The sequence below is a fragment of the Lepidochelys olivacea genome (genome assembly GCF_965140295.1).
Source record: "Lepidochelys olivacea isolate rLepOli2 genome assembly, chromosome: 6".
NCBI lineage: Eukaryota > Metazoa > Chordata > Testudines > Cheloniidae > Lepidochelys > Lepidochelys olivacea.
The window spans coordinates 98,826,456-98,840,959 of NC_140416.1; positions in this window are offsets into that span (position 1 = coordinate 98,826,456).

The window sequence follows — 14,504 nt, forward strand, 5'->3', positions numbered from 1 at the left end:
TTGGCGAGTGATTGATCGCTCTTGTTAGGAGAGGAGGGAGCTGGTTCTCCTGGTAAATTCCCCTCTGCGAGGCGGACCCCGCAGCTCCTCACAGGTGTGGCTGCTCATGGGATTTCTCATAGGGCCAAAACTCAGCACCCATTTCATTAAATTGGCTTCCCCCGTTACTGTGGCACATAGGTGCCCATTCTGTTTCTCACTGAAGTCAATGGCAACATTCCCAATGAACGAACTGGGACTGGGATTAGGCCCTTATTATCAGGATTGGGCCCACATACTATGGTGAGGAGTGCAATAAAACCTTTATAGAAGAGAATATTTAGGGCGGAGTGAATTATTATTTATATTGTTATGATGCCCAGAGGCCCCAGTCAGGAAACAGCTCCCCATTGTGCTAGGCCCTGTACTGTAAAGCTCCCCCTAGTCTATAAAATACTTCACAATCTATACAGTGAAGCAGTAACTCAGAATTTTCCCCAGGAACATTTGCTCATTTCTAGACTCAGTCCCTTGTTGAATGTTTTGTGAGATTCCAAAATATTTAGGTAGGTTCAGTGTTTATGTAGGTCCCCTCTTTCCCCCCACTTCCCCTTCCTCCCTTCTAGTTCTGGCAAGATTCAAAACCAGAAATGACAAAATCCCTTGAGAGAGGCTCTACTTGTGGAATTTTCAGCTGTAGAAATGGAAAATAGAGACACCCGGCACTCAGGATTTCCAGTGCAATTCTGCAGAATCTAGGAGCTTGGAAAGTTCAAAAAAATCTCCAAATTTTGAGTGATCATACTAAATGCACCTGACGTATAGCGCTTTTGAGGTTCCCCCCAGTCCTAGAATATTTAAAATTCATATTGTCACAGATCTGATACCAACTATGAATATCATCTCTGTCACCATGCTATGTGCATGGCCACATGAAATTTCAGAGCCTCAGCTCTTCCTACTCCAAAAGCCTAGGCTCTTAATCTCTGTCACCAGTATAGAGCCTGCTGCCAGATGGCTGAGCAACCCTTGTTCTCTCCAGCAGAGGGCATGCTAGTTAATATGCTACAATATTTTAAAGGCATAAAAGTAATTTGCTACTGTTTCTAAAACATCTGTTTGTCTGAAGCTTACTTTAAATAAATCTTTCAAGGCATCACTTTAAATTAATTGAGTTGAACAATATATATTTTACTGTTCATGACAACTAACAGTTGATTTCATAGACTCCAAGGCCTGAAGGGCCCACTGTAATCATCTAGTCTGACCTCCTGTATAATACAGGCCAGAGAACTTCCCAAAATAATTTCGAGAGAAGATCTTTTAGAAAAACATCCAGTCTAGATTTTAAAATAGTCAGTGATGAAGACTCCACCATGACCCTTAATAAGTGGTTATAATGGTTGTTTACTCTGATTGTTAAAATTTTTTGTTCCTTTTTTCCAGTCAGAATTTCTGTAGCTTCAACTTCAACTTCCAGCCATTGGCTCACATTATACCTTTGTGTGCTAGATTGAAGAGCCTATTATTAGATAATTGTTCCTCATGTAGGTACTTATTGTCATCGACGATCCCTCAGGGTCAGGGATGATCTCTTTCACAGGTTTTATTTTTCATGGGTCCTTTGGTGACTGAAGAGTCTGATTCTTGAGCCAGGGGCTCGTTGGCAGTCATTACAGGTGGTGTTGAAAGATAGGGTTGAGCCACAATTGCTGCATGACAGTTGCCTTTCTTTTCTAGCATATTTCTGCGACCAGGGCAAGGCAATTTTCCTCAAAAGTGGACATTCCCTCTCTGACAAGTCTTCGCCAGTTATCCCTATCCTGGGCTGCTGTCTCCCAGGGTGTGGTGTTGATGCCACATCTCTTGATTTGCATTACAGTGCAAATAAGTGATGGTCAAATAAACACTACCCTATACCGGAAACCTACTGACCGCTATACTTACCTACATGTCTCCAGCTTCCATCCAGGACACATCACATGATCCATTGTCTACAGCCAAGCCCTAAGCTACAACCGAATTTGTTCCAATCCCTCAGACAGAGACAAACACCTACAAGATCTTTATCAAGCATTCTTAAAACTACAATACCAACTTGGGGAAGTGAGGAAATAGATTGACAGAGCGAGACAGGTACCCAGAAATCACTTACGACAGGACAGGCCCAACAAGGAAAATAACAGACCACCACTGGCCATCACGTACAACCCCCAGCTAAAACCACTCCAGCACATTATCAACAATCTACAACCTATCCTGGAAAACAATCCCGCACTCTCACAGACCTTGGGAGGCAGGCCAGTCCTCGTTTACAGACAGCCCCTCAACCTGAAGCAAATACTCACCAGCAACTACACACCACACCACAGAAACACTAACCCAGGAACCAATCCCTGTAGCAAACCTTGTTGCCTACTCTGTCCCCATATCTACTCTAGCGACATCATCAGAGGACCCAACCACATCAGCCGCACCATCAGAGGCTCATTCACCAGCACATCTACTAATGTTATATATGCCATCATGTGCCAGCAGTGCCCCTCTGCCATGTACATTGGCCAAACCGGACAGTCCCTACGTAAAAGAATAAATGGACACAAATCAGACATCGAAATGGTAACATACAAAAGCCAGAGAACACTTCAATCTTCCTGAACATTCTATAACAGATTTAAAAGTAGCTATACTTGAACAAAACAAACTTCAGAAACAGACTTCAAAGAGAAACAGCAGAACTAAAATTCATTTGCAAATTTAACACCTTTAATTTGGGTCTGAATAGGGACTGGGAGTGGCTGGCTCATTACAAAAGCAGCTTTGCCTCTCCTGGAATTGGCACCTCCTCATCTATTATTAGGAGTGGACTACATCCACCCTGATCGAATTGGCCCCATCAGCACTGGTTCTCCACTTGTGAGGTAACTCCCTTCTCTTCATGTGTCAGTATAATAATGCCTGGATCTATAATTTTTACTCCATGCATCCGATGAAGTGGGTTCTAGCCCGTGAAAGCTTATGCCCAAATAAATCTTTCAGTCTTTAAGGTGCCACCAGAGTCCTTGTTGTTTTTGTGGATACAGACTAACATGGCTACCCCCTAATACTTGACACCTCTTGATGTTTACCTTGAAGGTGTCTTTAAAGCGTTTCTTTTGGCCTCCTCATTTCCTTTTTCCTTTAGTGAGTTGGGCATACAGCAGTTGTTTTGGTAAGCGTACATCAGGCATGTGCACACAGTGCCCGCTCCACCTCAGCTGGTGCTGGATAATCAGGGCCTCAACACTGAAGATGTTGGCATCTGTGAGGTCACTGACATTTGTGTAATGATCCTCCCACTTGATGTTGCGGATCTTCAGAAAAAAATGCTGGTGCTGGCATTCCAGGTTTTTCGGGTGTTTTCTGTAGGTTACCCAAGTTTCACAGCTGTAGAGGAAAGTTGGGATTACCACCGCTTTATAAACTAAAAGTTTAGTACAAATTCTGATGAAGTGATTGTTGAACACCCTGTGAGACAGTCTTCTAAAGGCAAGGCTGGCACAGCGAATTCTGTTTATATCTGCCCTCTGTGAGAGATAGCTGCCAAGATAGGCAAAGTATTCTACATTTTTCAGATCTTCTTTGTCGATATAGATCTTCCCTGCTGAGTCTGATGATTGACTGGGGATTGGCTTGTGGAGAACTTTTGTTTTGCTGATGTTCAGAGCTAGCCCTAGGCATTTGTAAGCCCCAGAGAAGCCATTAAGGGCTGTTTGAAGATCCTCCTTTGAGTGTGCAACTACAGCACAATCATCTGCGTACTGGAGTACTTATCACCTGCGTACTTATACACTGTGGTCAAGTCACCTCTGAACTTTCTTTGTTACGATCAATAGATTGAGGTCCTTGAATCTATCACTGTAAGCCATGTTTTCTAATCCTTTAATAATTCTCAAGTGTCTTCTCTGAGCCATCTCCAATTTATCAACATCCTTATTGAACTGACGACACCAGAACTGGACACTGTATTCCAGCAGTGGTCACAGCAATACCAAATACTGAGGTAAAATAACTTCTCTACTTACTCAAGATTTCCTCTGTTTATGCAAGTTGGCATTAGCCCTTTTGGCTACATCATCTCACTAGAATCTCATGTTCATGTCTGCCATGAGTCCCAAATCTCTGAGACACTGCTTCCTAGGATAGCATCTCCCATTCTGTAAGTATGACCTACATTCTTTGTATACATTTATATTTAGCCATATTAAAACACAGTGTCTGAAGGGCTAATGTGTCTGAAATATTTCAGCTCCAGGAGATAATTAAGTTCTTGTACTGATGATCAGTGTTAAACCAACTACTCTCCTGTATATTCTGGCATAGTCAGCTGACAACCATCAGCATCTATTCCTTGTCCAGCTTTCAGGATTTAAAACTAGGGCTCTGCAGGGACACACAGCAAAGGGTGCCTTTTCCACCCCAGTGCAAACTTTGCAGTTGAACAGACACCTGGCTTGCCTTCTCTGCTCATTGAGAGTTTAAACCTTTTCTCCCCCAGACACAGGTTGTGGGTCACACCCTTCATTATATAGAGCTGTCATAATTCAACCAGGGGCTATTACATTTGAGTTTCCTTTTTTCAAGTATATATTTAATTTAATACTTTCCTGACATTTCTCATTGAGAACTCTAGTTACTGTTTGTAATGGCAGCCAGATATTCAATACTGCAATGCTTCTGGAACATAAATCTAATACACTATTCAGCTGTACTGATGTGTTGTAAATGGCAGGGTTGTCTCTGAGGTAGCTGGGCCTTCGTCAAGCCCTCAAATTGGCATTGACCAGGAACTGGATGGGATGTGGAGGGCGGGGCATGTGGGACAGTAATGTGATTTGTTCTCAAGGCTGGACACTGGGTTCTGTGTAAGCTGGAGTTTCCATCTTGGCTCCATCTTCAGCCCTAGAGAATGACAAATGTATGGGTCACTGGAGGGAGATAATCATCTGAGAGGAACAGGTGCAGTTTCTTGGCAAGAAGGAGGTGGAAGAAGGCATTTCTTGCCATTGTTTCTGCCTGGGCATCCAGGATTAGTGATGAAACCAGGAAGATCATGAGATGTCATACCATCTTGATTAACAGAGGATAGGCTGATGGAGAGGTCAGTGCCATAGTTCTGGCACTGCTTAACAGTATCATTTAAGTCTTCTTTGGATTCAGTACAACCCAGCTGCTCTTCATCTGGGTACTGACCTTGTGCAGGCTTTGTGATGCCATTGTCATATCTACTGACAAGGAGATAGAACTAGATACCATCAGCATATTGTGGACAACAAAGTCCATGACATCGCAGGACCTTTTCAAGGCATCTTAAGTCTATGAGAATGTGCCAGGCAGTGGGTCTCTGACTTTAAGACCTAGTACACTACGTCTAAGAATCACAGTGGGGTCCTAGTCCACCTCTAGGGCTCCTAGGCACTATAGTAATACAAACAGTCAATAATAGTGGGCATACCACCTTTATCATTTTAATCAGTATAGTTAAAATAGTTTCTCATTCTGATATTATATTATAAACCAAATTATGCACCACATGACTGTGCGACCTGTTCTACAATTTGCAACCACTATGCAAGGGGAAAGGAGAACCAAGTAGGAGGTTGTCGTCTACAGCTCACAGGAGGAAAGTTTTGAAACCTGAGATGTCTTTGTCGTTGTCTTTATTTCAGTGCAGATCATAGTACAGTTGGACTCTGTTCAATAGTAAGGTTACAATTGTTCCCCATATTTCAATGCTTAGGAAAAAAACAGGAAAGACCTGTTCCAGGAAAGATTATATCATTGAAAACTGCCCATAAGAACACCTGACCCTGCTATACTTTTATTTTTTTTAAATAATTTCCATGGCATCACATTAACAAACATAAAAGCCCATGAACTCTGGTATCTGAAGCAAATGTTGTTTAACATCTGGCATCTGCCACATATTCCTCCTGTGGGATAGATTGTTTGTGCAGAGCTTTATTGAATAATATTAAGAATGAATTACAAAATATTAGTGTAACCTAATAAAAAGTTATTTTATTTTTTAAGCCAGGGACATGACATAGCTCTCACAGAGCTACTTTACTTAACCTGAATCAAAGTTATGTTAAGGAACAATAGCTATAAACAAACAAGTCTTTGTGTTTTTAAGTAGTGCAGTCACAATTAGCTTGGTAATAGCAGCCCCGATTCAGGAGAGCACTTAAGTACATTCATAATCAAGGCTTAAAAAGAACCATACTCTCGCTAACATATGAACCTTTCAAGGAATACAAATGCTGGAGGTTGCTACTGAAGGAGGAAAAGAAAAGGAGAAGCTAAAGAAATAAATGCACAATATTCTCAAAGAGGAAGCAGCCTCTATTCAAGGTGGAAGCCTACCAAGAGTTTTACTACAGCCATGCCATGTTGCAGTATGGGGCCAGATCCTCAGCTGGTGTAAATCAGGATCAGCGGTGGATTACCATATGGGCCCGTGCCCAGGGGCTCTGGACAATTGGAGGGTCCCCTCTGCAAGCCAGAACTCTACCCCCCCCCGGGTCCTCCTCTCCCTCCTACTGGGGCCCCACTGGCTGCTCCTCCTTTCCCCCCTTAAGGCCCCAACCAAGGCGGACCAGGTGAGCACTGAGCATATTCCTCCTGTGCGAATCTGCCCCGCCCCCCCAAGTCCCTCCCTCCCATGTGGAGCTGCCCTCCTGAGCCACTCTCCTTCCCCCTCTCTCCTGCACAGAGCTGTCTCCCCTTCCCCCATTTTACACATGGGTACAGTGGAACACACAGAGGTTAAGTAAATTGCCTACAGTCAAGCACAAAGTGAATCAAGTATCACTGCTAGTTAGAGAACTCAAGTGTCCTGACTCCCAGTCTTCAACACTTACCAATAGATATTGTTTTAATAAAAAACCTCATGTCTCAGCTATTACAATGTTTGGCACTTTGGCAGAGTTCTCTGGCATAATGCTGTACAGTGTGTACAGACAGCTGCAGCTGTCCACACTCACCTGAAAGTACAGGCTCCAGAACTATTGCCACAAGTATCAGCAGGGTTATTAATTCAAAACCAAACCATTTATTGACAAGATAGCCACATTTTAGTGCATTGAACTGTTTATTTTCATTCCTATTTATTTCTATGTAGCCCGGGCAGCTGTCAGGAGCCCCAGATCCTCCATTTGTCCGGGGTGAGGAGCTGGGGTGCCCAAAAGCAGCCCCCAGCCTGTCCCTGGGCAGCTCTTACCATGCCCTGACTTCTGGCCAGGCCAGGAGGCAGGGCCATGGGGGAAGGGGAGGAGTTGGAGGTGGGGTGTGTGCATGGGGACCCCCAATGGGGTGTGTGCATGGGGACCCCCAATGTTCTTTGTGCCCAATAAATCTTAATCTGCTTCTGATCAGGATAGCTCCATTTTAAGTCCATTTCCAATTTCAATAGAGCTATGCTGATTTTTATCAGCTGAGGGTCCAGTCCATGACTGTGTCATCTCTTACAGGTTATGCAGGACTGGAGCTGGACAATATTTAGCTGAGAGCCCTATCCAAACCCTCAAGGAAAATCCAGAGTGGTGTAAGAAGTGGTGGTACTGATTCGGTAGGCAGTCCTCTTACCATTGAGTCAATATTAAACCAATAATCCATTCTTCTTCATCAACAAATTAACATTTATAGTACAACAGCACCTAGATCAAGCGAGGGATCCATTGAACTAGGTGCTGTATGTGACAGGTATGGCAAAATCCTGGACAAACTATATGTAATTAAATTCAATTTAATTCAAAAGAGTTTAAGTATTTTAGGAGTTCACTATATTAAAAATGCAAATATTTATGTATTATTGTGGAATTAAATGTAGCATCTCTATGCCTTGCTGGGGAATAACACAGTGTGTATAGTAACGGAACTGTGTAGCCTGGTAATACCCTGGTTAGGAGGGAGAGAGAGAGGTATCTCCACCCAAGATAGCTGACAGAAGACTGAGGGTGGGTGTCCTTGCTGGACCATAAAAGACAAATACAGCTGTAGTTGCCCTGAATTATGACACCATACTGACATATAACAAAACAGTCCCTGCCCCAAAAAGCTTACAATCAAGTATACAAGAAATAACATGTAGATGAGCCAAAACAGGGGGGCATGTGGGGTGAGAGGACAGGGTAAGAAAAATCACTGAGTATTGTAGCACAGATTACCTGTGTGTGCAATTCTTAGGCAACAGGAAACAGCAATCAGTAGATATTCTACTTTCTGTACAAAACTGCTGTTGATATCACCAGGACTTCCATGCAATGAATGAGGATAAACTATAGCCCATAGTGGAATGTATCCTCACCTTGATGGACAGGGTTTTACAACTCCCATTAAGCTGAATGCATAAATCCATGCTCCATGAGATGAGTGTGTATATATTTACCCAGCTCACATCAGAGACTAAACAGAGCAGGATGTGTTCCATTCATGTGTAACTTGATCTCATAACTTGAGCTGCATTATCAATTATATTCCAAACCAGTGTTAGCATAAACACTAAAAGCTGCAAATTGCAAAGCATTTATTCTTGAAAGTATTTGATTGACAGATTTCAGAGTAACAGCCGTGTTAGTCTGTCTTTGCAAAAAGAAAAGGAGTACTTGTGGTACCTTAGAGACTAACCAATTTATTTGAGCATGATCTTTCGTGAGCTACAGTTCACTTCATCGGATGCATACCGTGGAAACTGCAGTAGACATTATATACACACAGAGACCATGAAACAATACCCCCTCACACAAAAGGGTGAGAAAACCTGGATTTGTGCTGGAAATGGCCCAACTTGATGATCACTTTAGATAAGCTATTATCAGCAGGACAGTGGGGTGGGAGGGGGTATTGTTTCATGGTCTCTGTGTGTATATAATGTCTACTGAAGTTTCCATGGTATGCATCCGATGAAGTGAGCTGTAGCTCACGAAAGCTCATGCTCAAATAAATTGGTTAGTCTCTAAGGTGCCACAAGTACTCCTTTTCTTTTTGATTGACAGAGTAATTCCAAACAACTGGAGGCATCAGTAAGAATTATATGTGTAATATGTATTGCAAGGAAAGGTAGCTATATTTGGTATTTATTGATGCTCTGACAGGAAACATTCATATTTACCACAAAGACTGGTCTTTTGCTAACTTTGAAACACCCATCCATTTGAACGTATTCCTATATTTTCAGCAGTCACTATTGCTTTAATTTCTTAACACCATAAGAGCCACATATGTGGTAGCAAGGCATTCTGGGGTGAAGGGTTAATCATTTTGTTGCAGCTCAAAGATTAACATCACATTAAAAACACATGTATATGTATCCAGGTGATGGGATGAAAAATGACCAGTGAGGGTGAAAGGTACTCAAACAGACAACGATGTGTTCACCGCCTATTCAAGGACTAAGTAAACTTTACTGCACACTTCTCAGTCAATGCACTGATTGCTCCCCAAGTGCTGTCGGTTAAAACAACACAGTGGCTTTGTAATCTTCAAATCTATCATTAACATGCAAAGGTCAAGCAGACTTTGCTTTGAACCCTGTTTCAGTGCTCTAGAACTTTGTGATCATCTTGAAATGATATGGTGACTGAATTATGGAAGAACCGTGGCTGGGAGAGTTATTTAAAGGTAGAATGGGAAATGAGACACCGGGAAGATCCTTACTACTCATCTTATTCTTGAATAACACCTTTCATCCAAGAGGACCTCAAAATGCTTTATAAACTATGGGATAGATTGGGAACTTCTTACTCATGCTGATGAGCAGTTACTCATATGAGTCATCCAAATGAAGGCAATAGGATTAACGGTGTGAGAAACTGCTCCCTAGTACAAATACTGGATTCACAATCTGGCTTTATAGAATTCACTTCCCCTCCCAGTAATGTAGGCCCCTGGGTACTGAAATGGAGGAAGGGGTTAACAGCATTCAGTAGCACCAGACACACAGGAGGGGAGGAATGCATACTGCCAGTGAGAGTGCAGGGGGAAATTTAGGTAGGTTGAATGCAATTCCACAACTGGGATTTAGGCAGGAAAGTTAGGTTAATACCCCTATCCTTAGGGAAAATGCAACAGGAAATGTAGTGACTACAGATTGTCAGGACCTCAGTTTTACACCTTAGCCAAAAGACGACATGTCCAGCTGTGCAGTGGCTCAGTACTGACAGAGAGAAGAGTGCAACCTCTTCATGTATTATACAGATTTCCACAGCCCTTGTGGGTTTTCCCTGAAGAAAGACAACCCCATCTGCTTTGCCTGTGAGATCATATAAAAAGGCCAGTGGAACAGTCCCTAGCAGAGGACAGCCCTTGGCCATGGAAATAAATTATCCTTGTGCTGTAAATAGGGCCAAAGGAGGGGACAGTAGTGCTATATACAAACCCAGAAGACAGTGGCACTCCTATGATTATAACAGCACTGACCTTAAAAGCACACAGGGAAACAGCTTGAGAGAGGCCACCATGTTCAAAGCTGCGAGCCTGAAGTCAGGCTTTTAAAGCCATATTCAGGCACCTGAATGGAAGTGACTTGCTTTCCACACAAGCCCCTATTCTATGGCAGTGCTTGTGAGCTGCAGATGCTCAGCAGGTTTAATAATCAGGCTATTTCTATTTAGATGCCACCATAGGGCTGCCAGAGCCTGATTTTAGGCTCCCAGTTGAAAAATTTTGGCCATGGACCATAGAACAGTGCTAACAACATTTAGCATGGGTAGATTTATTGGGACATTTGGTTCTGCTCACATGTTTCTAACCAATATTCTTGCCCTGGAGCTCCTTTCCCCTTCCCATCAACTACTGTATCATGCTCTGTCAACATCACTTGATTCAGAGTTTGCAGTGCCGTGACTTCAGTGCACTGGTGACATTGTTAAAGAGCAACATAGCTGTCAATTTGCATTTGAAACTGCTAAAGATCCTTATCAGCGCCGTGAATAGCTTGTAAGTCAACATATTCCCAATGAATGTCAAATTGACATGGCACGCATTACTGCAGTCAGCCGTAGGAGTTATTTGGTGAGAGGAAGGAAAAGCAACACTATGACCCAGCGTCATTTAGCTCCTAGACAAAGGAAATACAGTCAATGACTCAACTGCTTTTGGAATTTACTGTAATAAACAATGGGAGAACATTCCACTTGAAAGAAAACAAATTAGAGATAATTAAACCTGTCATGCAGAAAAACTGGAAATACTTTCTTGTATTAGAGCCATAAGCCATGTAGCACATGTGAGGATGAAAACTAACAACTGGTTATTGATTTAACGATCAGGAAGACCCCCTGGAACTTATGGCCACCAGACTGAGTTGTCTGATTTAGATCATATTAAGTTATTTGTTACAAAGGCTAGTTCACCGTGCAAAGCTAAGGGTGAAATTCTGACCTCAGCAGCTACATGTGCACTCTATACCTTCCCTCAAAGGCAAAGAGCCAGATTGTTGGGACAGCATGGAGTGAAACTACCCCAGGGCCCAGGAAAGTGCATCACCTCCCCACCAGGCAGCAGCAGCATACCACATGTGAGAAGGTGCAGCATGCACGCCCCCTTGCAGCTGGCTAGCTATGCTTGCCATGTGTTGGGATAGGGCCTGGCTAAGGCCCCATGGGCGCTAGCTGGAAGTGGTGCCTGCATTCAGAAGAGTGGAGGGGAGTATAAGTGATCCTGTACTTCCATGGGCAGTTTGAGGAGGAGGAAGGCCCCTTGTGCCCATCTCTCTCCCTGCACACCTGCTGAAGCGTTAATCTGTCTTAACATGAGCCTTAACAGACACAAAAATCGGTCGGAGAATAAGCTGAGACACATGCACACAAAAGCTAGTTGCAGTCTAGATGGATGTTCAAACTGTGAATCTGTGCAACAACATTAATGTCTTCTAGTTTCTTAAGGATGAAATTTTAATTATCCATGACATTCACTAATCATGGCTTATTATCTAGTACCACATGGCATATTTAAAGGAACACTGATATATAGCTATAATACTATATATTTTGTAACAGCACTTATGCCTGATAGATGTAATGATATCAAACTCACTCAATTTCCTTTGTAAAGAGGTTCCCTCAGAATGAATGCGTTAAATGGAATCAAAACCACCACTTAGAAAATGTATCACATTCAGATAGTCACAACATAGTTTAATTCAATTATAGTTTTATTGGAAATGTATTTTTATTAAAAAAGCTTTAAGAACAGTCCCACAAGTGGCAAAACAGTACACAAATTACTCTTTTTCAGATACAAATGAAGTAAGGGTTTGTACGTTAAAGTGTCACGAGCAACAGTGAAGCCATCTATTTTAAATTACAGTTATCTCTTTTGTTACAACCTAGGGTTACAAAACATAGCATGTGTTTAGAAATCTGGAAAGCCTGCATGTAAGGTTTAGGGAAATGACAGTTTAAACAGAAGCAGAAGTTTAATGGAACAGCTGCTGAGCTAGGCAGTGAATCTGTCCCTCCAGCTCTCACTAATTACATGAGAAACGGTTATACCTTTGCTATTTTGGAAGCCCTGGATGCGTTTTAGTATTAATTGTTAGATGATAGGTTGAAGCAGCAGTAGGATAAGCAAGAGACTTGGAACACCTTAAACAAAAGTAATTGAACATTTTCCTGCCCTTTTAAGGCCTGAACAGAGCTTCCTTCTGCCAAAGTTCCTAAAGGGACAGGGAAAAGATGTTCAGGCTGAGGTGGCAAGAAGCCAATCCCCACTATTCTTTCAGGATTTTGCCTTCTTCCTTCTCATCTAGCCTCTCCTGAAAGCTTATATACCCACCAGTCAGGCAATTGGCTCCTTTGTGTTCTTGTGGTGAGCACATGCACTTAATCCCTTTTAGAATAAGACAAGGGTGATTGGATGTTTGAGGTGGTGATCCCCTGCTTTCCAGAATCAGTGTGGGATCCCTTCCTCCTAGAAAGAAAAGGAGTACTTGTGGCACCTTAGAGACTAACCAATTTATTTGAGCATAAGCTTTCGTGAGCTACAGCTCACTTCATCGGATGCATACTGTGGAAACTGCAGAAGACATTATATACACAGAGACCATGAAACAATACCTCCTCCCACCCCACTCTCCTGCTGGTAATAGCTTATCTAAAGTGATCACTCTCCTTACAATGTGTATGATAATCAAGCTGGGCCATTTCCAGCACAAATCCAGGTTTTCTCACCCTCTGCCCCCCCCCGCCCACAAACTCACTCTCCTGCTGTTAATAGCCCATCCAAAGTGACCACTCTCTTTACAATGTGTATGATAATCAAGGTGGGCCATTTCCAGCATAAATCCAAGTTTAACCAGAACGTCGGGGGGGGAGGGGTAGGAAAAAACAAGGGGAAATAGTCTACCTTGCATGAGCTATTACCAGCAGGAGAGTGAGTTTGTATGTGTATGGGGTGGGGGGTGAGAAAACCTGGATTTGTGCTGGAAATGGCCCACTTGATTTTCATACACATTGTAAGGAGAGTGGTCACTTTGGATAAGCTATTACCAGCAGGAGAGTGAGTTTGTGTGTGTGGTTTTTGAAAAGGGGGGGAGGAGGGGGGAGAAAACCTGGATTTGTGCTGGAAATGGCCCACCTTGATTATCATACACATTGTAAAGAGAGTGGTCACTTTGGATGGGCTATTACCAGCAGGAGAGTGAGTTTGGGGGGGGGGGCAGAGGGTGAGAAAACCTGGATTTGTGCTGGAAATGGCCCAACTTGATGATCACTTTAGATAAGCTTTTACCAGCAAGACAGTGGGGTGGGAGGGGGTATTGTTTCATGGTCTCTGTGTATATAATGTCTTCTGCAGTTTCCACAGTATGCATCCAATGAAGTGAGCTGTAGCTCACGAAAGCTCATGCTCAAATAAATTGGTTAGTCTCTAAGGTGCCACAAGTACTCCTTTTCTTTTTGCGGATACAGACTAACACGGCTGCTACTCTGAAACCTTCCTCCTAGAGCTGTATACAGCACCCACACATTATTCTAAAGAGATTGTCTGTCTCTCTTTGGGTGTTTATCTATGGCAGCTGCTGTGATGCTATAGACGCGGATTTGAAGGTGACGACCCCTTATTTTCATAACTCCCTGATTTAATTACAGTTTTGGCCCATCATAGTCTTCTAATCTTAGCCGATGGGTCTGATTCTTCATTGTCCTGCACCTTGTGTAGTCACTTAAACTGGTACAAAGTGCTACCAAATTAGAGTGGTAAAAATTGATACCCACTGTGTGCCAGAATAACTGATTGCACAAGGTGCAGGGCAATGGAGACTCAGGCCTGATCAGTCCTTCTGACAATGATGAAGGGGGAGATTTTTGGAAAATGCGCACCCTTCTCTTTGATGTTGCCAATCCCACCCCCACCCCTTCAAGGTTGGAATAATACCAGATTGTCAGGTCTAAAGGAGGTGGTTTTAGAAAATCAGTTACAGCAGGGTGAAAACCCTGAATCCCCTTTTTTGGCAATATTTATCCTGTCACCATATTGGTCATTTT